Raw genomic sequence first — 26862 nt, forward strand, 5'->3', positions numbered from 1 at the left:
ACATCCTCACTCATGAGATCACGGATCCTCTGAAGAATAAGTATGAATGTGTAATTCCTTTACAGAAGTAATTCTAAAAGGAAAGTTGTTTTATACCCCTGCGGACAGCAGAGACTGTATCTCCTGTTTCTTCTATAACCTTCCAAAATGCCTAGCATGGGGAATTATACATAGGTCTTCAATTTACGGACTTGAGCTCTGTTCTACCCACAAACCCAGAAGCCAAGAAGCTAGGACTCTACTGATCTTCAAAAAGTAATAATTTCCCAGAAAACCTGAAAATAGCACAATCCAGCAGACAGAATACTGGCCTGCTAGATTGTGAGCTCTTTGAGGACAGGGACAGTCTTTTGCCTGTTTTTGAATCCTCAGCACTTAGCAGAGCACCAGGCACATAGTAGATGCTTAATAAATATGTATTTACTGACTGATTGATCTAGGAGTCCAGCCAGCCTCTCTGGTCCTTGTTTTTCCACAAATTCTTCATAGAGTAATCTATTCAAGTCACTGGAGGCTTCATCTTTTAACATTTGCTGTATTATGCAGTTAATATTCCTGGTGGCATTTTTGTTATTTTTAATCAACCTGTGTAATAGATTTTTTTTTAAATTTTATTAAATGTAATTAGGGCTCTAGCCAATGAGGACTCCATCTTAGGAGCCTGATTCTTGTTAGCAGACCAGAAGCAGTCATAGAATACCTGTACCTACTCTAAAGTGAAGAGTCATGCCCTTCCATTTAAGAAATGGGCAGTGGCAAGTGGGGGCTCCCAGGACTTGGGCCCTCATTGGCCATTGCACATTTCTATAAATATTAAAATGTAAATATTCTATCCCCAGGGCAGCTCTAAAGCTTAATATTAATATTTATCACCTACACCATAAAAGTCTTTGAGATTTATAAAGAACCTTCCTCACAGCATACCTAGAGGTATATATTACAAGCATTATTATCCTCATTTTACAGATGAGGAAATTGAGGCTCGAAGAGGTTAAGCAGTCATAAATGTCTGTTTTGCTGGTTTAGGTAGTTAGGCGGTACAGTGGTACAGCACTGGGCCTGGGATCAGGAAGACCTTGATTCAAATCCAGCCTCAGATACTAGCGGTGTGACTCTGAGTAAGTTACTTAGCCTCTATATGCGTCGGTTTGTTCAACTATAAAAATGGGATAATAATGGCACCCTATCTCCCAGGGTTGTTGTGGTGATTAACGCAGAATATTTGTAAAACACTTAGCACAGTGCCTAACACATAGTGTAGGTGCTACATAAATGCTAGCTATTATTAGTATTATTATTGTGATGATGATGATGATGATGTTTTCATCTTGTAGAGCAAGGGTGGACCCTTCTGACAATCTGTTGAAGCATATGGACAACTTATCAGAATAATGTATTTAAATGATAAAATAAAACATACAAGATTACAAAAAACTTAATTATATTGATATACAATCATCAAAAATTTTTTTTTTTAAAAATCAAGCTCATGGACCCAGGTTAAGAACCTCTGCTTTAGAGAGGTCCAGACCCAGGACTTTTCATCTGGTCCTTAAACCCTTAGGTTTCGAAAGAAGCTTTGATGCCATCAGCCTTTGATTCAATGGCCTCAGTACAGGTGTAGACTGGTTTAAGGAAATTCAGGGAAGAACATGGAACAATCCCATCAGAGCAGCATCTGGGCGTGTGATGTTTTGATTTGTTTTGGTTTTTTGTTGGGGGAAGGAGGGAAGGGGGAAGAATAGATCCATCAGAGAAAGCAAGCTCCCCTGAGGGAATATGTGACCTCACCCCCTAAGGGTGGGGTGATGAAAGCCACTAAGTAGTCCCAAGTTGTGACATTAAAGAGGGGAACCCTTCAACATTCCCAGGGTGGGGGAATGAGTAAACCTAATGGCATTTAATTGTTTGGATTTAAGAAAACAACAAAACATCAGCAGAGTCCCACATTTCCCAGCTCTTTGCTCCTGGACCTATAACAACCACAAGGCAAAGGGCTTCTAAGCTAAGGTACCTCTTTGGGACAGTCAGAAGGAGGCTTAAAGCAGAGACATTGCATAGAGGTAATTAATGGACCAAGAGTAATCTAAATGGTGGTATCTATACAGTCAAGGGCTTCTGGGTTCTGTCAGCTGTCCTATTCAATATCTTTGTCAATGACTCGGATTAAAGTTTGATTTTCAGATGACATGAAACTGGAAGGAATAACTAAGTAGATGACAGAACGAGCATCAAAGAAGATTTGGCCAGACTAGAGAAATTGGCCAGTTCTAATAGGTAAAATTGACTTCAAAACTTTGAATATGAGTATTGAGTCTGCCAATTCATATAGAAAGCCTTTCCAACCTGGGCAATTCCTGACCATGTCCACTGGACAAACAAACATATTCTAAGTCCCTCTGCATCCAAGGCATTGTGCTTAGTGGGGGAAAACATTTCAACACTTTGATGAATCTATAATCACATTGATGTAAGTAAGTTCTCCAATAGTAATAATAATAGTAATAACAATAAACATTTCTATATCAGTGAAAAGTAGGAAAAATGCTTTGTATATATTACCACATTTGATCCTCACAACTACCCCCCTGAGGTAGGTGCTATTATTATTCTCATTTTACAGATAAATTGGAGCAAAGTTACATACCTTGCTTAGGTCACTCAGCAAGCAAGTGTTGGAAGCAGAATTCAAACAAAGATCTTCCCGACTCCAAATGCAACTCTATCTCTTTCAACCCATTTATACTTTCACATCGTAAGCATCCTCATTAATCCTCTACAATGGTTCTTCCCAACTTGCTAGGGCCTTCCTCTAGATTTACTGGCCTTGCACAGGAAGCAGTAGAGCACATAGGCTATTTGTCAGTCATTTCTCATTCCTAGTATATGACCTACCCACCTCCTTTTCTGGTCCTACATATTCTGATAATATTTTTTATGCCACTTCTCTTGTGTAATTCTTCATTGTTAATATGCCACACTCATTCTCACTCACTAAGTATCTATTCCACTGTCTTTTGGATAACCTATAACCTTAATTTTTCAGAGACTGTAGTATATCATGTTTTATCACCATATACTAGAAAAATATGGGTGTTTCAAAGATCCCTTTGTGTCGGAAGAAGTATGGGGTCATTAAAAGCACTAGACGATATCATAAAAGCAATCCAAGCTGCATTCCTTCTCTCGTTCAATTCTGGGCAATTCTGGGCTGGGGCTCATTGTCCATCTGCCATGTCCACCTAAGTTATATGTACTGGTTGATCAACTCTCTTTAGTCCTACTACATATCCTAAGAAAGATAATAGGCATTCTTCTTGTACTTTTTTTTTCTGAGTGTGTAGTTTGGAAGAGCCCTTTAGAGTGATTATGGATCTGGGAATAGAAAGAAAGAGGAAAGTAAAGAAGGAAAGAAGGGCGGGAGGGAATGAAAAGAAAGAGAGAGAGGAGGAAGGAAGGAAGGAAGGAAGGAAGGAAGGAAGGAAGGAAGGAAGGAAGGAAGGAAGGAAGGAAGGAAGGAAGGAAGGAAAAAGAAAGAAAAGAAAAGAGGGAAGGAAAGAGAAAAGAAGAGAGAGAGGAAGAAAAAAAGAGTCACAGGTTAGAACTCCTTCTGTCCTAAACCATTCCAACATTCAGCAGTCTAAATTGGCCCTCCCAGAGCAACTTAGCTCCAAAGATCTAGGAGAAATATTATTCCTGACCAGGCCCTTACACACTTCTCCCCTTATTCCTCATTCTGCAGATAGAGAATGTGTCACCCAGTGAAGCAAACCCAGCTAGCTGCCTAGAGCCAACAGTACATCAGTTAAGCCAGCATCAAAGCATGGAGCTAAGAGCAGGTTGGGTCCCATGCTCTTTGGTGTTCCAAGGAAACTGGTTCTTGACCTGGCCATCCATCATCTGTCTATGAAATAGTAAACAAGTGCCTCAAATCATGGCTTCATGTACACAAGTCAAAAAGTGATTTTAGAGACAACCAAATGGGCTACAGACCAAGATAATTAGCTAGGCAGATTTTTTTTTAAACTAATGGTCATGAATAGTAATAGCCCTAAGAAAATTCTTAATTCCAAATCAGAAAAATTATCCTTGGGTCTACATTGCAGCATGGTGTTGCCCCTTCAAACCTAGAGCTTAAAAAATAGCAACCTAGGCCTTTAAAAAAAAAACAGTATAATCTCCAGCATCTATGGAATAAGTACCTTTTAGCTTTCAATGCAACCAGTTTGGTCAGGAATTCATTAATTCATTCACTCCAACATTTGTTTACCCAGCAAAATTTGTTTAAGCTCCTCTTCTGGACAAAGCACTGTACTAAGGTGCAGTGGATACAAAAATCTCGCTCTCCAAGAACTTACATACTAATGGGGCAAAGGCTTGCACAAAAATAGTTAGGATACACGGGAGAGGAATATAAGCAAGTAATCGGCTAACATCTAGGGAGGCAGAGGAGGGCAAAGGAAAGGACATTTGGTTGACTCTTGAAGGAAGGCAGGCACTTCAAAAGACCAAGACGGAGGGGGTTGGGGGGAAAATGTATTCTACTTGTAGGATTCACTCTTTCCATTGCTGGTGTGTGTATTTGTGGGTATGTGTGCCTCATGCTCTTGCTATGCTATTTCACTAATTTTTCCTATGTTTTTAATTAAATGTGTCATTTGACTAATAAAAATAAACACACTAGTGAGGGCTTGTGAGCTATGAGTTTTTTCAGTGTATGTGGAACCACAGATAACCTTGAATTTAGAGTACCTTTTTGGGGGGCTCTTTATGTGAAAGGGGATGTCCCACATCCTACGATGAACTTGTGAGGTATCTACTATGGACATAATCATCCCCATTTTATATTTGAGAAAACTGAGGCTTGGAGAAATCACATGATTTTCCCATGGACGTGTAACTGGTAAGTGTAAGAGGAACAATTTGAAATCAAAGTCCAACATTCCATGCAATACATGACGCCTTCCCTTATGACTATGTAAGATTGTCCACCAACATAAACTAAGGCCTTTAAGGAATTTTACCTCAGTACTTCGTAAAGCTTTTCACCTCACACCCATCTCAGGAAGATATTAAAGTAGTAAATGTTGAAGAGGAAATGCATACCCTCAAGATTGGAAGGAGTTGAGAATGGTCTGAAACCACTCTATCCCAATTCACCTCTGAAAGGTAAACATTGTCCTCTCTCCAGATTCTCTTCAAAAAGGCAAATATTCCTTTGAAAGACTAGTCCTTAAGTCACTAACATCTTAGTAAAAATAACCTGAGGTGTATTGTAGCATAAGATTATTAACTCCCTGACACCATTTCCAAACCACTCTGCCTGTACTCTAGCTATTATCCTTACCTTACCCCAATCTCGAACTCTGTTCCAGAAAAAATGGAATCTGATAAGTGGGATTTCACTTCATCTTGTTTTGTTTTTTGCAAGGCAATTGGGGTTAAGTGACTTGCCCAGGGTCACATACCTAGTGAGTATCAAGTGTCTAAGGCCAGATTTGAACTCAGGTCCTCCTGACCAGTGCTCTATTCACTGTACCACATAGCTGCCCCTATTTCACCTCATCTTGAAAGAATCCTGGCCACCATGTTTTTCTTTCTCTTCTTGCTCACTCTCTCACTCTCTCTCTCTCTCTCTCCCACCTCCCTCCCTTCCTTTTTTGTTCTTTCTTTCTTTCTTCCTTTCTCTATTTTGTTCCTGCCTCCCTTCTTCTTCCTTTCCTTTTTTCCCTTCCTTTTCTTTCTTTCAACTGGATCTAAGTCTACCCATCTCACCTACACTGAAAATGCAAGGGCTACTCACTCCCAGTACTAATAGGCACAGCATATTTGATCTGCACTGCTTCTGATTTGGACCAGATAACCATTCCTTAGGCAACCTGGTACCCTACCTCTCTTTGGAAGTGGAGGAGGCAGAAAGGGGAGGGGTAGGTTACTACATTGATGCCAAATTTAATATGGACACCCTGTCATCGTAGCTCACTTTAGCTCAGAACTCCTGAGCTTAAGAGATTGACTAACCTCATATTCCCCAAAAGCTGGGATTACTCGAATGCACTGCCATGGCTGGCCTGGCATTTTCACAAGCTTCCAAACAAACACCGCACCACCACCCCTACTTTTCCAGCTTGTCTTTATGTGTTGTCTTTCCCCATTAGAATGTAAACTAGTTGAGGAAAGGACTGTTTTGCCTACATTTCTTGCAGAATTGGGCTAAGGATCATCCCTGACGAAGAATCTTCTTTCCTTGAAGAAGAGATTAGAAGGAGAAACAGTAACAGAAAAAGATTGTGTACCCTTTGACAGCCATATGCCTCAAAGTTCCTAGCAAATTCAGTAAGTTTCCATAAACATTTGGTGATTGAAATGAAGTCATCATCAAGCATTTATTAAACACTTACTATGTGTCAGGCACCATACTAAATGCTAGGGAACCAAATAAAGGCAAAAAAAGTCTTTGCACTCAAGCAGCTCACAGACATTAACGGTACAGACAATATCCAAATTTTATACATGTATATATATACATTTATTTGTGTATGTATGTGTGTATATATACATGTAAATATATACATATACATACACACACACACATATATATACATATATCTATATATATATATATATATATATGTATGTATATAAAAACAGGATTTACACAAGATAAATTGGAGATGATCAACAGAGGGAGGGCACTAGAATTAAAGGGGATTGGGAAAGGCTTCTTATAGAAGGTGGCATTTTAGCTAGGACTTGAAGGAAGTCAGGGAAACTAAGAGATTGGAGATAAGGAGGGAGAGCATTCCAGACACAGGGAACAGTCGGGTGGAGTGACTTGTTTGCAGAATAGACAGGAGGCCTATGTCCCTAGATCTCAGAGTACTTGGGGAAGGAAAACGGAACAATGGAAAGGTAGGAGGGGGCTAGGTCATGAAGGGCTTTGAAATGGAGTATTTTATATTTGATCCTGGAGGTGATAGGAATCCATTGGATTATTGAGTAGGGAGGCTCCTAAATCTGCACTTTAAGAAAATCAATTTCACAGCTGAGTGGATTGGAGCAGGGCAAAGATTTGAGGCAGGGAGACCAACCAGCAAATTATTGCAGTAGTCCAGGCATAAGGTGAAAAGGGTCCGCACCAGTATGGAAGCAATATCAGAGGAAAGAAGAAAGAATTTACAAGAGATGTTACAAAGGTACAAATGCAGGACTTGGCAGATTGTATCTTGACCTTCATGCTATTGGATGTAATTGTACAATTTTGGCAGTCACTATTTCTCCTTTCATTCCTCTCCTGCCTTTTTTTCTAAGCTTTTAAAATGGGGTATTTACTTTATAGATACAGCAAGAACAGGAATATCTACAAACAATGCCTACCCCAACAGCTGAGGGGCACATTGTCTCTTATACCACTTCACTACATACAGAGAGTATACTCAGACTTAACTCGGTCTCTATATAGCCTTGGTCCCACAAACTTTACTTCCAAATACTGCATAGCTACTATCTCAACTATCATTGGTTTGGGTACCAACAGTTGTTCTTTGTAGTGTTAATGCTAGACTGGATGGCTGATAAACCCAGCATGGATTCTTGGGTGGCTCACTCTTCACAAGGTCATGGCCATCTCCAATCTTCTTCACCTAGAAGCCAGAAAGAATTCATACAGCAGAGACAAGCAACAGCAGGGCTATGTATTCTATAAGCCTCTGGTAAGAGAGGGTCCAAGGCCCCTCCTCCACCCAGAGGGCTTCTGCTGCTTCTCCTCTTTTTCCAATGCTGGAAGGTCTGGAAAGAACCTAAACCAAAAGTGTTTCTTTCCTTTTCAAACCCTTCCTCATCCCCTTCATCTCCCTCCTTTCTTATTTTCCCTAACTTAACTAACACCCTCTCCAGTTAGTTCCAATCCCATCCCCCAAATCAACTGCTAACTTTATGGTGCCTTTTAAAAAGAAAATGAAGAGTTAGTCTTCCTTTGGTAAAATGCTTGGAAAAATCCCCTGAATTAGAAGTCAGGAGACCTGGGTTCTCCTGACTCACTAGCTGTGTGATGGTGGGTTAAGTTGTAAGAATCAAATGACATAAAAAGTACATGAGGGTTATACATTATATACAGACATCTATATCTGCATACATACACATGTATATAGGTATATATATATATATATATATATATATATATACATGCAAGTAAGGAATTATTATTGATTTGGTGATCATATGGTCATATTTCTTAGGAGCAAAGTGTTTTCTTTCATTTCTTTTAGTGAACTACCATATTAGGCATTGTTCTTACCCACCCAACCTTCATAGGGAACACACAAATATCCAAAGGACCTGTGATTTCATCAGCTTAGGGAACTCCCTGGGTGGGAACTCCCAATACCAACCCAGATGCAGACTGCAACTTGTCAATGACTAGATAGATAAGTCCTAAGGAATTGCCTGAGGCACATTAAGGTGAAGTGGCTTGCCCACTGTCACATAGCTGTCAGAAATGGAATTTGTACCCCAGTCTTCTTTACTCCTAGACTAGCACTCTATCAGCCACACCATGAAGCCTCTTATCCAATCTACAGGGTGACAAGAAAACATTCATATTCATTCATTCAGCAAATATTTCTTGAGCACTTACTATATTCCAGGAATTGTACTCAACTTTATAGGGGATACAAAGAAGCATGCAATATAGTGCTTACCCTCAAGCTGCTAACAGTCTGGTTGAAGACATAAGACACATTCACAGATAGCTACAATAATGGGCAGCAGGAGCTAAGTGCCCAAACATTTGATCTCATAGGGGTTCAGAGGAAGAAAAGTTCGCTGTGGTAAGAGGCAGATATGGAAGGCTTCAAAGAACACGTGGGATTTGACATGTGATGAAAGCATGGGTAACATTTAGCTGGACAGAGGCAAGAAGATGAAATGAAGTGGAAAAATATCATCAGATCTGTAACATACGGCCCAGCATGGAAAGATGTGGGCTTATATGAACTGGGCAGAGTCTTTGTGGCTACCCCACAAAATGACTTGCTCTTTGGCTCATTTTGGCTCAACCTAGAGTTTGCTCTGGGAAAATCTCTTAATACAACTCAATAATAGCTCATGTCTGGGTCCCCACACATATAGGCAACAGGATCCCAAGTCACTAACAAGTATTCCCAGTAACAATGCATGTAAAGGAAATAATAGCCTTTATGCAGCAAATATATGAAGGACTCACCTTACTGGGTATGCTATAAATAATACAATTATTCTCCTTCTCTAGTGAGTACCACATTTCCCTGGGGTCCTACCGTCGTCTAAATGCATAGCAGCACCCTGTGGTTTCAGCTCCTCTTTAAAGTGAAATGAATTTGGGGTTTTGGTAAGCACTCCTGTCACCCCAAGACCAATTTAGGCATCCAGCTTAACAGTACTGCTCTGAAGGTATGGATTTCCCTCAAAAAGGAAACATACTTGGGCCTTCTGGACAGGCAACCCTCAGTCAGACTTGAACTGTCTGAATAACTCACAGCAATAATAATAGCAGAGAGCAAAATCCAGTTCTTTTCATTATCTGTGTCATAGTTTATAATCCCTTTGCTACTCTTTCAGATTCAGGGACCACATGTGCAATCATCTTCCTTCTCCAAGAGGCTGATACTGCCCGGAAATTCCCCTTCTCTTTCTAGAAAGTTGTATTCTACCTTCCCACTACCAGGAACTCCCCCACCACCTCTTTATCCAAAAAGTCGAGACTCAGCCACTTTCACCACTTGACCATATGGTTCTCCTCTCCATGGAAGCCATCATTCAGACCAAGAAGTTACAACATTAGTTCTCTAGGGGTCCAGGAACTTGGTATCTGGAACTTTCCTCTTAGAAGAGAACACATATACCTCACCCATGGATCTCTGCCTCAAAGCATCTATTAATAGCTCTTGGGGTAAAGGGGAGGTGTGGCAGAGAGTAGGACCATTAACACCTCCTCCTTCTTCGAGGTCAGAGATCCACTTGCTATGTCTAATCTCTGCAAAGGGGAAAAGTTGAAAGTCCAAAAAAAATGTCTGAAGGCAAAGATTTCCTTTTATAGACCAGCACAAAGGAAGGGCTCCTTCTGTAGCAGTCTAAGTCAACCAACTCCCCCACAGTCACCAAGACTCATCCACCCAGAAGTGCCAAGGGCTATGGAGAATCTCCCCTGGTCATCCTAGCCCTAAGTTCTCTCCCTAGATGTTAGTGGGCATGCCCACAACCTGTACAAGGAGATGCTTTCAATTTCCCATACAAAAGCTCAACCCTTTTGCATCTAGTCAAGTCTGTAGATATTTAGATCTTATCTCCTGTCCTTGTGTTCTGTTTGCTAGTGCCTGGTCTGAGTCTGTCTGCCAAATCAATTAAACCTCATCTTCTCCAGGGGGGCAGAAAGCCTAGGCCCCACCCTGCTCTTGCTTTGCTATTCTGTTGGCTACAGAAGACCACCGAACCAACGTATCATTAGACTTGAGAGATCCTGGATCAGGGCTATAGAACTCCAGATCTTTTTGGAGACAGGAGGTCTACAGAAGGAATGCTTTAGTAACTAGGCCATTTGGACAAATGTCTCCTCAATAGTGTAGTGGATTTAGAAGTGGGTAGGCTTTTAAGTATGTGCTAAGTGTTTTATATGGTCAGATTTCAAAGGTTCAGGAAAAAAAATCCTCCTTTTCCATCACATATCCCCCATTAGACCACTATAGGGTCCACTAAAATGTAAAAGCTATGTACACGAGTAACACATTATTCTATTATCAAACTGTTAATAGCTTTGCTCTAATTACTTTACTAGGTTTGTCCTATAAAGTGTTGGTGGCAAGACAACTAGAAAGTAGTCCTCAGGAGCCAGGAAGGGGGCAGTCATGGAATGTGAAAACTGGAGGCAAGTGGACAAGAATTTATGAAGTGCCTACTATGTGCTGGGCACTATGGGGACCTGGAAGAATAGAGAAGCACTAGAAAAAGTGGAGAATGGGGTCCAGAAAGGCTAAAGACAAACTTCATAAATTTTGCCAAGGAACCATCCCTGTACCTGATGAAACCTGAAATGACAGCAGGCTGAGCCAGGTAGGGGCCCCTTGTGACACAGTTAGAGACATACTCGAAGTACACACAAGTATAACAACACACACATACACACAATCATGGAAACCCAGAATGTTAGAGTTGGTAGAAATTTAGGGGTCATCTAGTTCAACTCCTTCATTTTATAGATGAGGGAACTAATCCAGAAAAATGAAGACGCCTTTTCAAATTAATGGCAGAGTCAGGACTGAAAGGTAGATTGCCTGATTTCTACAATAAGGTTCCTTCTACTTTAACCATACGCTCACATGCAAAGAGACACACACATATGGAGACAAAAAATCACAGATACATATCAAAACTCATGCACGTACAAAATACATGATGCATCTATATACAAACACATAGATATACACATACACAAAGGTCTAGAACACAATACATAAACACATCTACACACAAACACAGCCAAAAATTCAAACATTCAAACACACAAGGAACTTTCTCAATAGGCATTCCTATACCTAACCAAGGCCAAAAACAAGGTCTGCTATTTGAGGACTCAAGAATAAGGATTTTATTGTTCCCCACAACTACCATGGGCTTTTAGGAGGCTGCTTACATAGGTGAGTATAAATGTTTGTTGTCTGGTCACATTTTTGTGTTGGTTTACAAACCTAGTAGATAACTATAAAAGTAAATGGTTATACCAATGAACACAGTACATCACACAAACACACACACACACACACACACACACACACACACACACACACACACATCTGCCAAAACACAGGCCAGGAGGTAGGTAGATTAACTGGGTCCCAAGAGCAATATTTTCCCCAGTCTATTAAAATAGTCATGGTGTTTTGGGCCTTCATATACATAAACACAGTTGGCATATGCTTACGTTATGTGATTTCAGGAACACTGGCAAAGTCCTAGCAATGTCTCTTACCCCCCAAATATCCTTTCTATCTACCAAGGACAGTGTCTGAAACATCATCATTAGAGTTAATTCTTTGTTCTCCAGGTATCTTCTCTTGAAATAAAGACGTCACCTGGGAAAGGTAAGATATTAACCTACCGTGACTATTAGCACAGATTAGTTTTATCTCTCAGTTTAGAAGGCTAAGAGAAATGCCCAGAGGAGCTGCAATTCAAGAAGAGTCTCATATGAATTTATTGATTGATTGATTGATTGATTGATTAAGATGAAAACACAAAAGAGGCAGAACATGCAAAGCTACCTGGGGAAGATTCACCCCATGTGGGTGATGCCCTAGCTAAGGGGCGGGGGGGGGGGGGAGAAAGGATAATGCCTTAAATAGGGTAAAAGAAACTTAACTACTTCATTGGATCAATGGATAGAAAGATGGATAGATGGATAAAAGAATGGATAGATGGATGGATGGATGGATGGATGGATGGATGGATGGATGGATGGATAAGGATAGTCAGGATGATTGTGGGAATGTATAATCAGCAACAAGAGCCTGACTCCATGATCTCAGTCAGTCAGTTAACAAGCATGTATTAAAGTGCTTACTATGTACCAGGCACATAGTGTTTCTGATACAAAGAAAAGCAGAAAACTAGTCCCTGCTCTCAAGGAGCTCACGTTCTAATGGGGAAGACAACATGCAAAAAATTGTAGCAATAAGATGTGCACAGTATAAATGGAAGATAATCTTGGAGGGAAGGCTGTACTTAAGCTGCCCCCTTTCCCAACCCCTTGCAAGAGGACTGCCCCCCAACACCAGCTAGCTTAAGAAACATGAAATACTTATGTCATCCCCACATAGCGATTCATCTGAAAGCGTGATGAAGGGTCATGTAGGAAAAAACAGAGGTTTTTTTCCCCCTGTGGAACTAAAACACATTGAGACTTCCCAAACTTTGGCTGGGGTTTAATTACCCCTTTGATTCCTGCTCAGAAGCCCAGATGCCTGCAGATGGTTCTTTGGAAAAGTCATAAAGAGAACAATAAACATCAGGAAAAGCTTGCGTCAGGATAAGGAGACGATAAAAATGCAGCCTAGTAGGCTTAAGCTATGTCACATGCATGTATACTCGATTATGATTTCCCTTCCACTAAAATGGCTTTCCCCTCTGACTTCTGTCTCAGCCAATATTGAGTAACCTGAACCAGCTCACACGAGAGGCAAGAGGGTTCTGAGGGACCCATTCCTATAGTTCCTTAAGCATTAGCATGAGAACAAATCACAGTAAAAAAACAACAACAAACCTCTTTGTAAATATGGAGGGAGTTCATTAAGCCTCGAGGTGTTTGGGGATTGCAAGAGAAATTTTTCCACATTCAACTAAATTTCATCGAACATCAGTTTATCCAGCATTTTCTAAGGGCCTATCTCCTTCATGCCGCTCTCTCCCCCTCCTCCTCCTCAGTACCTGGATGATGGTTCACAGATGGTTTCAGCCCCCCAAAGAGGTTAATGGCTAGGGCTTCGAAGACAGAGTAACACGACTCTAACTTAGTGGGAGTCACTATGAATCATAAAAGGGGAATTATGGTTCCTTTATTTTTTAAAAAAGAAACTGGAAATATTTTTCACTTTAAGGAGAATATGGTCAGGTAGGTATGGAAAGAACACTGGACTAAGCAGTCAGAACACTTCTAAAAGAAAGTTGCTTCTCCTCTCTGGGCCTCAGTTTCCCCATTTCTACAATGAAAGGGTCTTAAAGTCCCTGCTAGTTCTATCTATGAGTTCTATGAGTCTATTAAGTGCAGAAAACTCCCAATGATCCAGACACCAAATAAATAAGTAGAAATCTCAGAAAATCAGGACATCCATTCATAGTAGTAGATAATCACTAAAGGATGACAAGACTATTAAGCATCCCCTTAAGCAAGAAGCATTTATTGGTCACCTACTATATACCAGGCACTGAGCTAAATGCTGGGATACAGACAAAAGGCTGTACTCTCAACAAGCTTATACTGTAATAGAGACAAAGGCATATACAGATACAGGTATGGGTGAAATATGTACCAAATGAATACAAGGTAGTTTGGGGAGGGAGGGCTCTAGCAGCTCTGGGAAATGAGAAAAGCTTCCTGTAGAAGGTGGTGTATGAGCTGAGTTTTGAAGGAAATCAGAGATTCCATGAGAGGGAAATGAGAGAGATAAATTCAGCTTCAGCTCAACAAATAATTCAATTCAGCAAGCATTTATTATGTACCTCATGTATACAAGTCACTGGGCTAGGCTCAAGGCATATAAGAAATTTTAAAATAGTCTCTGACCTCAAAGAGCATATGTTCCACTTCATGGGGACTGAGGGTAGAAATATGGGGGTGGGCACAGAGGGTAGAGCGCCAGACTTGGAGTCATAAGGACCAGAGATCAAATCTTGCCTCGTATACTTACTAGACATATAACCCTGGCTAAATCACTTTACCTCTCTCTGTAACAGCTTCTTCATCTATTAAAAAAAAATGGGGGGCAGCTAGCTGGTGCAGTGGATAGAGCATTGGCTCTGAAGTCCAGAGGACCTGAGCTGTGTGACCCTGGGAAAGTCACTTAATCCCAATTGCCTTAAAAAAAAATAGGAATAGTAGAATCACCTACCTCATAGATTCTTGTGAAGATTAAATCAAATGAGACAATATGTATTTAAAGTGCTTTGAAAACCTTAAGGTCCTAAATTCATTCATTCAAAAATCATTTATTAAACACACTGGGCTAAATGCTGAGGATACAAAAAGGGGCAAAAGACAAGTCCTTACCCTCAAGAAGCTTACAATCCAATGGGGAAGACATCCAAATAAATATATAGAGAGTAAGCTATATATAGGATAAATAGGAAATAACCAAAAAGAGAAAAGCACTGGAATTAAGAGGGGTTAGGGAAGGATTACTAGAGAATGAAGTGCCAAATCACCCCATTATCTTTGCCAAGAAAATAAAGTCTATCGGGTCGTGTAGAATTGAACACAACTGAAAGACTGAACAACAAGAGAAGGCTTCCTGTAGAAGATGATATTTTAGTTGGGACTTGAAGGAAGCCAAGGAGGTCAGTAAGTTGGAGGTATGGGGAGCTAATGATCATTTTATGGATTCTTGGCAATTTTCAAGGTGAGGCCATAGCTGAAGAAGGAGGGGTTATTTTGACTGTCGTGTGTGTGCGTGTGTGTGTGTGTGTGTGTGTGTGTTCTTTGGAAATACACCAAAAGTTCCCAATACAGCTATTTTCAGTAGGACCAAACAGAGGTTGAGTTGGAATTTTTAGGTCCCCATGACTGCTGAATTCTGGGCTTTGTTCTCTCCTGGGAGACCCAGGAAACCTCATAACCACATAGGAGGGTGTTCCACCAATTATAAGGGAAGGGTACTGGGTGGAGGATTCCATCACAATCACCTGCTCCTAAAGGGAGGCTTCCTAAACCCAGACACTGCAGTGATAATCAAAGTTGGACCCCCTCCATGCAGGAGACCTGGAAAATTCCCAAAAGGCCAAGCCACTAAGCCAATGGAATTTCCAGAGAATGGTAGCATCTTTTGTGCTCTCACCATGTCTGGGACACACCTGGAATTCTCCAAGCAGTTTCTGCTACTCCTCCTTTAGACAGCCCAAAGAAGTAAAAGCTATCTCCTACACAGAAGGGGGAGATGCCCGAACGCCTTCAGAAGTAGTCCTACTGTGTGGTAACATGGGAAAGGACTGGTCTAAATAATGTGGAAATAGGGAAGGACCTACAGAAGAAATAGGCTTGGGGGGATTTTTGTAGAAGGGACATTGAGGAGGTCAAGGAATAGGCCTACTACACAAAGAATAAGCCCATGATAAGCAACAATGGTATGGGACAGCAGAGATAGATGGTCCCTCTTCTCTCCCTCTCCCTATGTAGATTTTCTCCCAACCATCCCATGGGGTGTCCCAAGTTCTGAATGGGCACTCTGTAGCTCTGAAACATATAGATGGCCTCTCCAGGCCCAAGAATACAAGGAATTAATTTTATAATTACAACTCAGATAGGAAGGATAGCTGCCACCAGGCCTGGCCCTCTGCAAAACTATAAAGTTTTGTGGGATGCTAGAGCTGATTTTGGAGGTCATTCAATCCAATGCCCTCATTTTATAGATGAGACAATTGAGGTCCAGAGACCTAAAAAAAAAAGTGACCTGTCCAAAGTAGGATGATCTATTAGTGGCACAGGGGAGGGGTCAAAAATCCCAGTGATCTGACTCCAGGTAACATTTATGGGGCTATCCTCTTCTCTCCTTTCCTATAGCTCCCTCTCTTCCCACCGCCTGCCAGCCTATGTCTCCCCCAACCTCTACTCCAGGAATGCTCTCTGAATCAAAACATGCCCTTGACCAGCCAAATTGTGTTATTTTAAACCACTTAGTCATGAAAAGTGGATAACGGGTTAAAGTGTTGTCTCCCTTCTCCCTACCTCACACACATCCCCTCATCCATACAATACCAGACTTTTTAATCAGGCAATGTCTTGACACAAAGGAACAAATCTCCAGTGGCTTTTGCCTTGCTTTATATTCCAGGAATAAGTAGGTATTTAATAAATGCTTATTGATTGAATGACTGTCTGACTGACTGACTTGAAAGATTTGAGGATAGAGAGGAATTTTTTGGCCCCCTTCTACCTCAACTCAGAGCAACTACTTATTCTGCTTAAGGATAAGGCCATCTTTACCTACCACTTCCCCAGAGTTTGTGCCTGGAGGTCCCCTCACTTCCCTGCTAACAATCACAAGGAGCAAGACCATCCCACAGGCAAAGAATTGAGCCTTGTTTCCCTTTCCAAATGAGACACGAAAGGGGCCTGGGAAAGGGGTCCCTACAGGCCATTTCCACACATCCCATTGTCTATCCTATTGCCCTAGGCACCCTCTCCATCCAGATGTAGGAAGTCAGCAATGCTTAGTTCATTGAGCAATAGATTCCAATGTCCCTAGATGCCTTATGAGAGAAGAAATGACACACCCAGGATATAAGAAAACATTTAGTCCCAGTTAACAGCATAGTTGGGTTGCAGAGAAGGAATTTTTTTTTAAGCTATATTGGATCTTATATTTTAGCCTAGGAATTTAGAGGCAACATTCTGGCTTCTGCAAGGGGAAACTGCTCCCTTTGCCTCCCCCTCAACCTCCTCTCTCCCCACTTTCATCTGCAGTTGAGTGTCCAGACCCTCCATAGACTCCCCGCCTCTCAATCTCTCTGTCTGATGGCCAGACTCCTCCTGGGCCGTGGCCTGTCTGAAAGGATTATTCTCACATCCAAATACCACCTGAGCCTGGATGGACACCCTGAGTCAGAGGCATAAATCGGCCTCTAGCAATAGTTATCAAGCATCTTCCAGGCTTTTCACATCAGAATTTTAGAGGGGGGAAGAAGGTGTTAGGGGTGCCTATTTAAGGATGAATCAAAGTGCCAAGAGTCCAAAATGGGTTGAAAGGTCCCAGTCTAGGCAAAACCAGCAACTCAGCACTCTCACCTCCTAAACAGCCTCTTCTAAACCCCCAAGTCTTGTCTGCTGTAGTTCCTTAGGCAGCAGATGTCATCTCTGCTATCAGAAGATGCGCTGGCATGTGCCAGAAAATAAGAGGAATCGCTTAATGTCTGATAGTCCTAGGAAAGACCTTCCTCTTCCCCCTTACCCTTCGCCCTCCATCCCAGCCCAGGGCTTATTTCCATGGCTAAATTAAAGGCCTGACAGAATTGACAAACGAGGAAGACAAATTCTCCCAATAGTACCCATGACCAGAGGAAGAATCATACTAGCCTCTCCTATAATGAAGGCATCTCACACACACACACACACACACACACACACACACACACAGACTTTTTCCAGCACCCTACCTTCCCTGCCTCCATTGACCCTATCTACGCACTATCTGACTTCTCTCCTAAATGTGCCTACTTGGCTCCAAAAGTTGCCATCCCAATCTTGCCTGTCTGGGTAGAACAGAAACTATTGCCTGGTTATCATCAAGGACCCCTCAACCTTTGCTGGATCCTGAGAACCAGCCAAAGTCTTCAGTGTAGCACGCCAGTCAATACAAATATTGCCGAGTGATAGAGCCCTAATCACCCTGCCTCCCCTGGCCTTGAGTTTGCTGCAGAGCCAAGTGGTGTTATCAGCTCCTTCTTTTTCTCCTCGGGCATACGGAGCAGGCTATGTGTCTTTGCACAGAGCGCTAGTCATAATGTTCTCTTTAAAGGAGGGCCACTAGGGAGCTACAAGAGAGATAACTCCCAGGTGGAGATAGGGAGTTCAAGGGACCCAAATGTGGGTTTTGATAAGGGGGAATGAAGGGAGAGAAAAGGGATATTTGCAATAGTAAAGTCTATACCCAATTTGTTCTGCTGAAACTGAAGGTATTGGGGGTGTTGGGGGGGGATGAGGAATAGTCTGTTATTTGTAAGTAAACCTAGTGAGGAAGATTACAGGTAGCCTTTTGAATACCTTTACCAAGCTATTGTTAGACTCTTACTAGCTATGTGACCCTGGGCAAGTCACTTAACCCTGTTTGCCTTAGTTTCCTCCTTTGTAAAATGAGCTTAAAAAGGAAATGGCAAACCACTCCAGTACCTTTGCCAAGAAAACCCCAAAATGGGGTCACTGAGAATCAGATAGGACTGAACAGCAATAAACTAAGTGGTATAATGGATAGAGTGCCAGGCCCTAGGGTCAAAAAAACTTGATTTCTAATCCAGCCTCAGACATGTGATAACTGTGTGATCCTGGACAAGTCACTTAACCTCTCTGTCTGCCTCAGTTTCCTCAACTATAAAATGAGGATAATAAGAGCACCTATCTTTCAGGGTTGTTGTGAGGATTAAATGAGCTAATATTTGTAAAGCACTTAACACCCTCCCTGGCGTATAGTAGTCACTATATAAATGTTAGCTATTAATATTGTTGCCTTTGGAAAGCCACGCTGCGTCAGGCCCATGCAGGAGGAGCTAAGGCAATGAACTCGCCTCCAAAGAGTTTATTCGTTTTCTTTAGGTAATCCACTAAAGACTGAGTGACAAATAGAACTTTCTTCACTTGGCCTCGGGGAGGAAACTGGGGCATAGAAGAGTTTTATGATTCCCCCAGGCTGGAAAACAAGACAAGGCTGGCATTCAGAGAACCCGGTTCCCCTGCTCCCCAGAACGAGGCTCCTCTACTCCCTATAGGGGTATAAGGCATCTCAAAGCAGGAACCAGTGGTATCCAGAAAGGGTCTTCCAGGTTAGAAGCAATGAGGCTAAGTAGGAAAAGCCATGGGTCTTAAGTCCAGATTGCCTGGATTCTGGCCTTGGTTCTGTCATTCAACAAGTTAGAGCCTTAGGCAAATCACTCCACTCTCTGGGTTTCAGTTTCCTCACCTGTCAAATGTAGATAACAACACCTGAAGGCTTGCTAATCTCCCGAGGGTGTTATGAGGATCAAATGAGATAATGGAAGGGAAATTGCAAAGCTATACAAAGACCCAAGGCCTCCTTGCCAAGGCAGCTGCTGTAGGAAGCAGATGATGGGAGGTGAACTCCTGTGGGCCTTCTGCTGGAGGCCAGAGAGGAGTCTTTGATTACTCTCTAATTGTTCTGTTAAGTGTCTGCCTTATCTCCTCAACTAGGTTATAATTATATCCTTTCTGGACTGTACTGAGTTGTTTCTGATGGCCCCAGCTAAGCTCTTCTTGGCAAACACAACAGCTCAGAGTCTTCTGATTTCAGCTGGTTCCCATCTCCCACCAGCCCAGCCTGGCTGGCACAGGGGCTGGCACATGGCAAGCCACTTAGCTCAACTTGGTCAGGGCTGGCTGCTTGTAAATGGGAACCCCCAGAGGTCAGGAAGGTGACTGGTTTGTGCAGGTCTTGCATGCAGGAATGAAAATGACCTCATGCCCCAAATTTGAGAGGAATGAGGAAATAGAAAGAGAAAAGACCCACCCTCCAATACTAGTAATTGTTTCTCTCAGAAAATCAGGCGAGAGGCATATCTTCCTTGAGCATCTTTGCACTCATGCAAATTACAAACTTCCTGTAGCCGAGGGGTTCTTAACCTGATGTGGGTGAACTTGTTTTTTTAAAAAATATATTTTTTTAAAAATATAGTACTCTCCTTTGGAAGGGCAGCTAGGTAGCACAGTAGAGATAGAGTGCCAGGCCTAGAATCAGGAAGACTTCTCTCCCTAAGTTCAAATCTGACCTCAGACGCTTACTAACTGTGTGACCCTGGGCAAGTCACTTAAACTCTGTTTGCTTCAGTTTCCTCATCTGTAAAATGAGCTGGAGAAGGAAATGGCAAACCACTCTAGGATCATTGCCAAGAAAACCCCAAATGGGAACGTGACTGAAAACAACTGAACAACAAAGTCTTTGTAATCCTATATATGTTATATATTTAAAAGCATTATTCAGACAAACAGTCTACAGAAATTATAGAAATTGCCAGATTGTCAAAGAGGTCCATAACAACAGCAACAACAACCTCTAGTGTGGATGGTTTTCATGATTACTTATGGCCAAAAAAAAAAAATTCGTGGCCTGGTGGTGATCAATCCCCTGGTAATGAGCCTCTGACGCTTGCTGGTCCTCACAGCCACCACCCTGGTGTCGGCCCTCATACCGCAGGCCTGGATGACTGCACAAGCCTAAAGCTCGGTCTCCCTGTCTCAAGCCTCTTCACACTTCAGTCCCTCCTCCATTCAGCTGCTGAAGCGATTTTTCCCAACGTTCAGGTTTGATGATTCAGGGAGGCACCATGAATAGAGCAGCAGGCCTAGAGCCAAGAAGACCTGAGTTCAAATTCGGCCTCAGACACTTACCAACCGTGTGACTCCGGGCAAGTCCCTTAACTTCTCTCAGTCTCAATTTCCTCATCTGTAAAATAGAAATGGTAATAGCACCTGTTTCCTAGGGCTGCTGTGAGGATAAAATAAATAATATTTGTAAAACACTTTGCAAAATTTAAAGTTATATAAATGCTAGTTATTGTGTCTCTCTCTCACACACACATACATCCCACTCAACAAACTTCAGTGACTCCCGATCACCTCCAGATCAAATATAAATTCTTTTAGCAGGAATTTAAAGCCCTTTGCATCCTGACCCCTTCCTACCTTTCCAGTCTTCCTACACCTGACTTCCTGTCCTTCCACATGCTCGGTCAGTGGGCTGCATTGGCCTTCCCATCTCTTACACACAACACTCCATTTCCAGACTCCAAGCCTTTAGAATTGCCTGTCCAGCCCTGCCCCACCCCCCCAAAGCTCCCTACCTCCTGGCTTCTTTCAAAACAGCTCAAATCCCACCTTCTGTAAGAAGTTTTTCCTACAGAAAGGAACTAGATTCTCTGGGGGGAAAACAAAAAAAGAGGCTTTTCCTGATCCCCTAAACCACCCCCTCTTCCTTCTGAAATTACCTTCCATTCATACTGTATATATCTTGTATGTGCTTTTTTTTGCGCACTTCCCCCATATATATGTATATGTTCATACACATACATATATACATACATACATACATATATATATATATATATAATTTGAGTGACATATACATATATATAAAAGAATTTGACAGGATTAAATTCCATTGGTCATTTTAATAGTCATAATCTGCAGTTAACACACGATGGAGACATCATGTTTTTACCTTTCTTTGAATCCCTAGTGCTTAGCTCAGTGCTTGGCATATAGCAAATGCTTAATAAATGCTTGTTGACTGAATGGCTGTATTTAAAGCTTGTAACATAGGCCCTATATGGCATAGCCTGTGAAAATCCAGGTCAGTTCCACACCACATTGAGGTATCAGAAAAAAAGGGAAAAACCCTCCCCCACCAGGCTTCCTCTCTAATCCATCCTCCATATAGATGTCAAAGTGATTTTGCTAAGGCACAGATCTGGCCATGTCATTCCTCTCCTCAACAAACTTCAGTGCCTCCCAGATGCCTCCAGAATAAACATAAATTCCTCAGTTTACCATTTAAAGCCATTCACAACCCAGCTTCAACCATCCCTTCCAGTCTTACTATACATGAGTTCCCTTCACCTCCTTGATGTTCTAGGCAAACAGGCTTCCTTGACACTCCTCACACATGACACTATCAACAGTTTCCATGCCTTTGTATGGGTTTTCACTATGCCTGGAATGTAGTCCCTCCTTACCTCCACCTCTTAGAAGCCTTTATTTCCTTCCAAACCCACATCTCGCCTTCTGCAGGAAGCTGCTGATTGCTTTTCCCCTCAGAATTACCTTGTAGGGCAGCCCCTTTTGGATCACTTGATCTGTAGGGTTGTACCCCAGAAGGGCAGCCACTGCCCAGGGTTCAAAGGAATTCTATGGGTCCATGCTCCTAAAACTACTTCTCACCTTCTTACCTTTAAGAGCCAGCCAGTAGACAAAGCAAAGCAGAGCAAAAATTCCTGAGATGATACAACATAAACAATAGTAACAAAGCATTCCAACCTGGGGCACACACTATGCCATAAATACACACAGCATCAGATTTGGATCTCCAGTCTTGACCTCACCTCTAAGTGCCAGACTCCAGGATGTCAGATGGTTATCCCATATACACTTTCAATTCAGTTTCTCAGATACCAAGTTTTCATTTCCTCCTCCACTGATCTTCATCCTAATTTCACTATCTCTCAATGAGCCTCATTTCCCTCAACTCACTCTTTTTGAAGCCTTGAGGTTATCTCTATCTCTTCCTTTTCTCTCAGCTCTAATACACAATCAATTACAAAATTCTATTGATTTTACCTCTCTGACACTGTTTTTACTACGTTTAAATTTTTTTCCAAATACAAGTGAAGATAGTTTTCACCATTCACTTTTGTAAAATTTTGAGTTGCACATTTTTCTTTCTTCCTCCCTTTGGCTCTCCCCAAGAAGCAAGCAATCTAATATAGGCCATACATATACAATCATGTCGAACACATTTCCACACAACATTGTTTTTATCTGTCCCTTCTTCTTTATTCCCACTGCCACTAATCCAATAAGAAATATAATTATCTGGGGTCTGAACTATTACAATAGTCTCTCCCTGCCAATTTATCCTTCATACTACAGCCAAAAGAATCTTTCTTAAATATAGATAGGGTCATGCCACTCCTTAGCTCAAAACTTTTCATTGGCTCCCTATTGCTACCAAGTAAAGTTCAAACTTTCTTGCCTGACATTCAAGGCCCTCCACAATCTAGCCCAGTCCTGCTTTTGCAACTTAATCTCATATCACCCTCTTCCAGAAGTGCTATGCTCCAACCAACCTACTCTACTCTATAGCTCCCCAGTATTCCTTATGCTTACTGCCTATATGTGTAATGTCCTCTTCTATTTCACCTGGAGAATTCTTACATATTTTTAGTCACTTCTTCCATGAAGCCTTCCCTGACTACACATTCTACCCCCTAAACCCCGAAGGCAATGTCTGTCTTTGAAATACATAGTTCTCTAGTTCCCTTGTCATGTAATTTACATATTAGAGTTCCTTGTGCTGTGTCTTGTCTCCCCATAAGCTCATTAAGGGTGGGAATTGGGTTTTGTTCACCTTTTTCATCCCCTTTCTCCCATCTATGTGAAGGCTCTGCACACAGTAGGTGTTTCATATATGGTTATTTAACGAATGAGCATCAGAATCAGGAGAGACTAGCTCTAGTCCCAGATCTTCCACTGACTAGCCATAGAACCACAGGCAAACCCTTAAATTCTCTAAGCTCCTATTTTCCAGAATACTTGTAAAATGAGGGGGTTGTTAGATGATCTCTAAGGTCCCGTCTCAACTCTAATAATTCATAAGAAAGTCCTGGAATTGGAAGATTCAAATTTGAACCTTGGCTCTTTCCTTTACTAACTGTGTAGCCCTTGGCAAAACATTTAAACTTTTCTCAGCTTCAATTTTCTCATCTGCAAAATGGGTATGTGATTGCAGAGCCACTATCTGAGAGCTTTGGGTGGGGGGGACATAACTAACAGAAGATTCCACAGGTCTGATGAAGGACAAATGTCCCAACTTTTCCAAAAAGAGAAAAAAATAGTCTACAAACTACTAGTCAGTGAGCTTGACTTCCATTCTGACAAAATGCTAAGACATATTATTGAAGGGATGGTTAATAGATGTTGAGAAAAGGAAGAAGAAAACAAGAAAGACTCAGTATGGCTTTATCAAGAAAAGAATACTCCAAACTAACTTCTTTTTTTTTTTCAGTAGAGTTACTAGATTGGCAGATCAAGGGAATGCTATGGATATAATTGTCCTAGAATTCAGAGGTGGGAAACCTGTGGCCTCGAGGCCGCATGTGGCCCTTTAGGTCCTCAAGTGAGGCCCTTTGACTGGAACAAATCAAGTTTAGATTCAGTCAAAGGAGCACACTCGAGGACCTAGAGGGCCACATGCGGCTTCACAGCCACAGGTTCTCCACCCCAGTTAAATATTAGCAAAGCATTTAACAAAATCTCTTATTCTATTCCAGACAATCATACAGTTGGGTACATAGAGTTGGTTGAATGGCCAGACCCAAAGAGTCATCATTAATCATTCAATGGAATGTTCCTGAGATCTGGATCTATTAATGGCATAATGATGAATAAAGGCAGAGATGGCATGCCCATTAAATTTCCAGATCACACAAATCTAGGAGAGGTAGCTAATATGCTGAATGACAGAATCAAGATTCAAAACAATCTTGACAGGCTAAAACATTGGGCTGAATCTTTAATGAGATGGAATTTGATAGGGATAAATACATTTGGGTTCACAAAATCAGCTTCACAAATACAAGATGGAAGAGATGTAGCTAAAAAGATCTAGGGATTTTATTGGACTGTATGCTCAGTATGAATCAACAATGTGATGAAGCAACAGAAGTAACTAATGTAATCACATAAGTGGGTACAAGAAAGTCGTGATATCCTGGGCTAGGGTGGTGATATAGCCCTGCTACATTTTGCCCTTATCAAACTACACCTTATATGTTTTGTTCAGGTTTTAGAAAGCTGATTTCAGGAAGGACACAGGTTTGCTCAAGAGTATCCAAAAGAAGGGGACCATGACGGTGAAGGTTCTGGAAATCATACCACCAAGAGAATCAGCTGAAAGAATTAGGGATGTCTCGTCTTGAAAAGAAAAGTCTTAGGCTAAGGCTATTAGAGCTGTCCTTGAGGAACTGAAAGGCTATCATGTGGAAAGTAGGTTTAGGCCTCAGAAGGCAGAATTAGGAACAATGGGTGAAAGTTTCAAAGACGCAGACCTAGGTATCACATAAGGAAAAATTTCCCAAAATTAAGTCTGTCTCATCATAGAATGGCCCACCTAAGTAGGTGGTAGGTTCCCCTTCACTGGTGAGCTTCAAGCAAGGGTTGAATGACCTTGCTTGACCCAAGAGCTGAATAATAAGATTGATCACAGAAGTGAATCTGGTACAGGTACAGGTTGGACAAGATGGTCTCTGAGGCTCCTTCCACCACTGAGATTCTGGAATTCCTAGACCATTGACACTTCCTATAATTTCCTTACCATGGCCCCATTTGCCAATCACTCTGCCTCCACTCCACCAGAAACTTGGACTGTACCCCCGGCTCCCCTGGTGCCTAAAGGTGAGCCTTTGGCCTTGTCTTTCCAAGAACCAGGGCCCCAAAGCCACAGCTACTTCTGGCACCCTGACACTACCGATGAATGAAGGATGTGAACTGAGAGCAAGAGTCTTTTCTTTCTTTTGTATCCTACCAGCCCTCTTCAAAACACCTAGTACAGGATCTTGCACACACAACAAATATTTGTTGAGTAAATGTATTGATGAATAAATGGCCACAAAGTCAAATGAGCAACATGGAGAGTAAGTACTAGAGGATGACAGAGGAGAGGAAGATCAGTGCTGGCCAGAGTAGTCGGGGGGAGGCGGGGGTTGATGGAGGAGTTACAGAATCTCAAAGTACGTGAGGCCATCTGGTCCAACCTATCCCTGAACAAGGTAAAAAGGAATCCCTTCTCCAGCACCTCAAACAAAAGGTCATCCAGATTTTGCTTGAAGCCTTCCAGTGATACAGGAAACTACTCCCTCACAAGGGAGCCCAGTCCACTTATGGACTGCTCTAATCGTTAGAAAGATTTTCCTTATATCAAGCACAAATGCTCCCCTTCATAAGTGTCTCCCACTCTTCCTTAGTTCTTCCCCATGGAATCAGGAAGAGCAAGCTCAATTCTTTTCCCAGGTGATTACCCTTCAAATATTTAAAGACTGCTATGTCCCACTCAAATTTCTCTTCTCTAGGCTAAACATCCCCAGTTCTTTCAACTAATCTTCATAGGGCATGGCCTAAAATCCCATCAGCATGCTGGTTGTGCTCCTCTGGACATTCTTCAGCTCACTGATGGCCTTCCCAAAATGTGGTTCCCCAGAACTGAACACAGTTCCTGAGCTATGACCTGATCATGCCAGAATGCAGGAGTACTATCACCTCTCATGGAAGTGGAAAGCAAGCAGAACCTTAATAAGTAAAAGGATTTCAGATAAAAAGGGAATTTGGATGCAGATGAGGAGGGTGAAGAGGGCAAAGAGGGATGCATTCCAGATGGGAGAAATAGTCATGGATAAAGGCAGAGAGGTAGGAAATATTTTTAAGGACAAATAAGTAAACCAATCTTGGCTGTAGCAGAGAAGAGGAGTGGTGAAAAAGATTTGGAAAGACAGGTTGGAACCAGATTATAGAGGGTCTAGAATGCCAAATTGTTTAGACTTTTAGACTAGTATCTTCTCCAAAATCCAGTAAGTGGAGAAGAAATCATTTCTGCCCTACTAGATTTTTAAGCCCCCTTTAAAGGATCATTT

General features: G+C 41.8%; 1 long non-coding RNA gene across 2 annotated transcripts in view; it reads right to left on the reverse strand.

Moving 5' to 3' along the window:
- The window catches only part of LOC110192071 (uncharacterized), a 113524-nt gene that overhangs the window by 69645 nt on the left and 17017 nt on the right, over window positions 1-26862 (reverse strand). For both annotated transcript variants that reach the window (XR_013482712.1, XR_013482713.1), the window contains exon 2: window positions 20852-20906. This is a non-coding gene — a long non-coding RNA (uncharacterized LOC110192071). The remainder of the gene's footprint in view (window positions 1-20851; window positions 20907-26862) is intronic.

Source organism: Phascolarctos cinereus, unplaced genomic scaffold (genome assembly GCF_003287225.1).
Source record: "Phascolarctos cinereus isolate Bilbo 61053 unplaced genomic scaffold, phaCin_HiC Scaffold_726;HRSCAF=1367, whole genome shotgun sequence".
Taxonomy (NCBI): Eukaryota; Metazoa; Chordata; class Mammalia; order Diprotodontia; family Phascolarctidae; genus Phascolarctos; species Phascolarctos cinereus.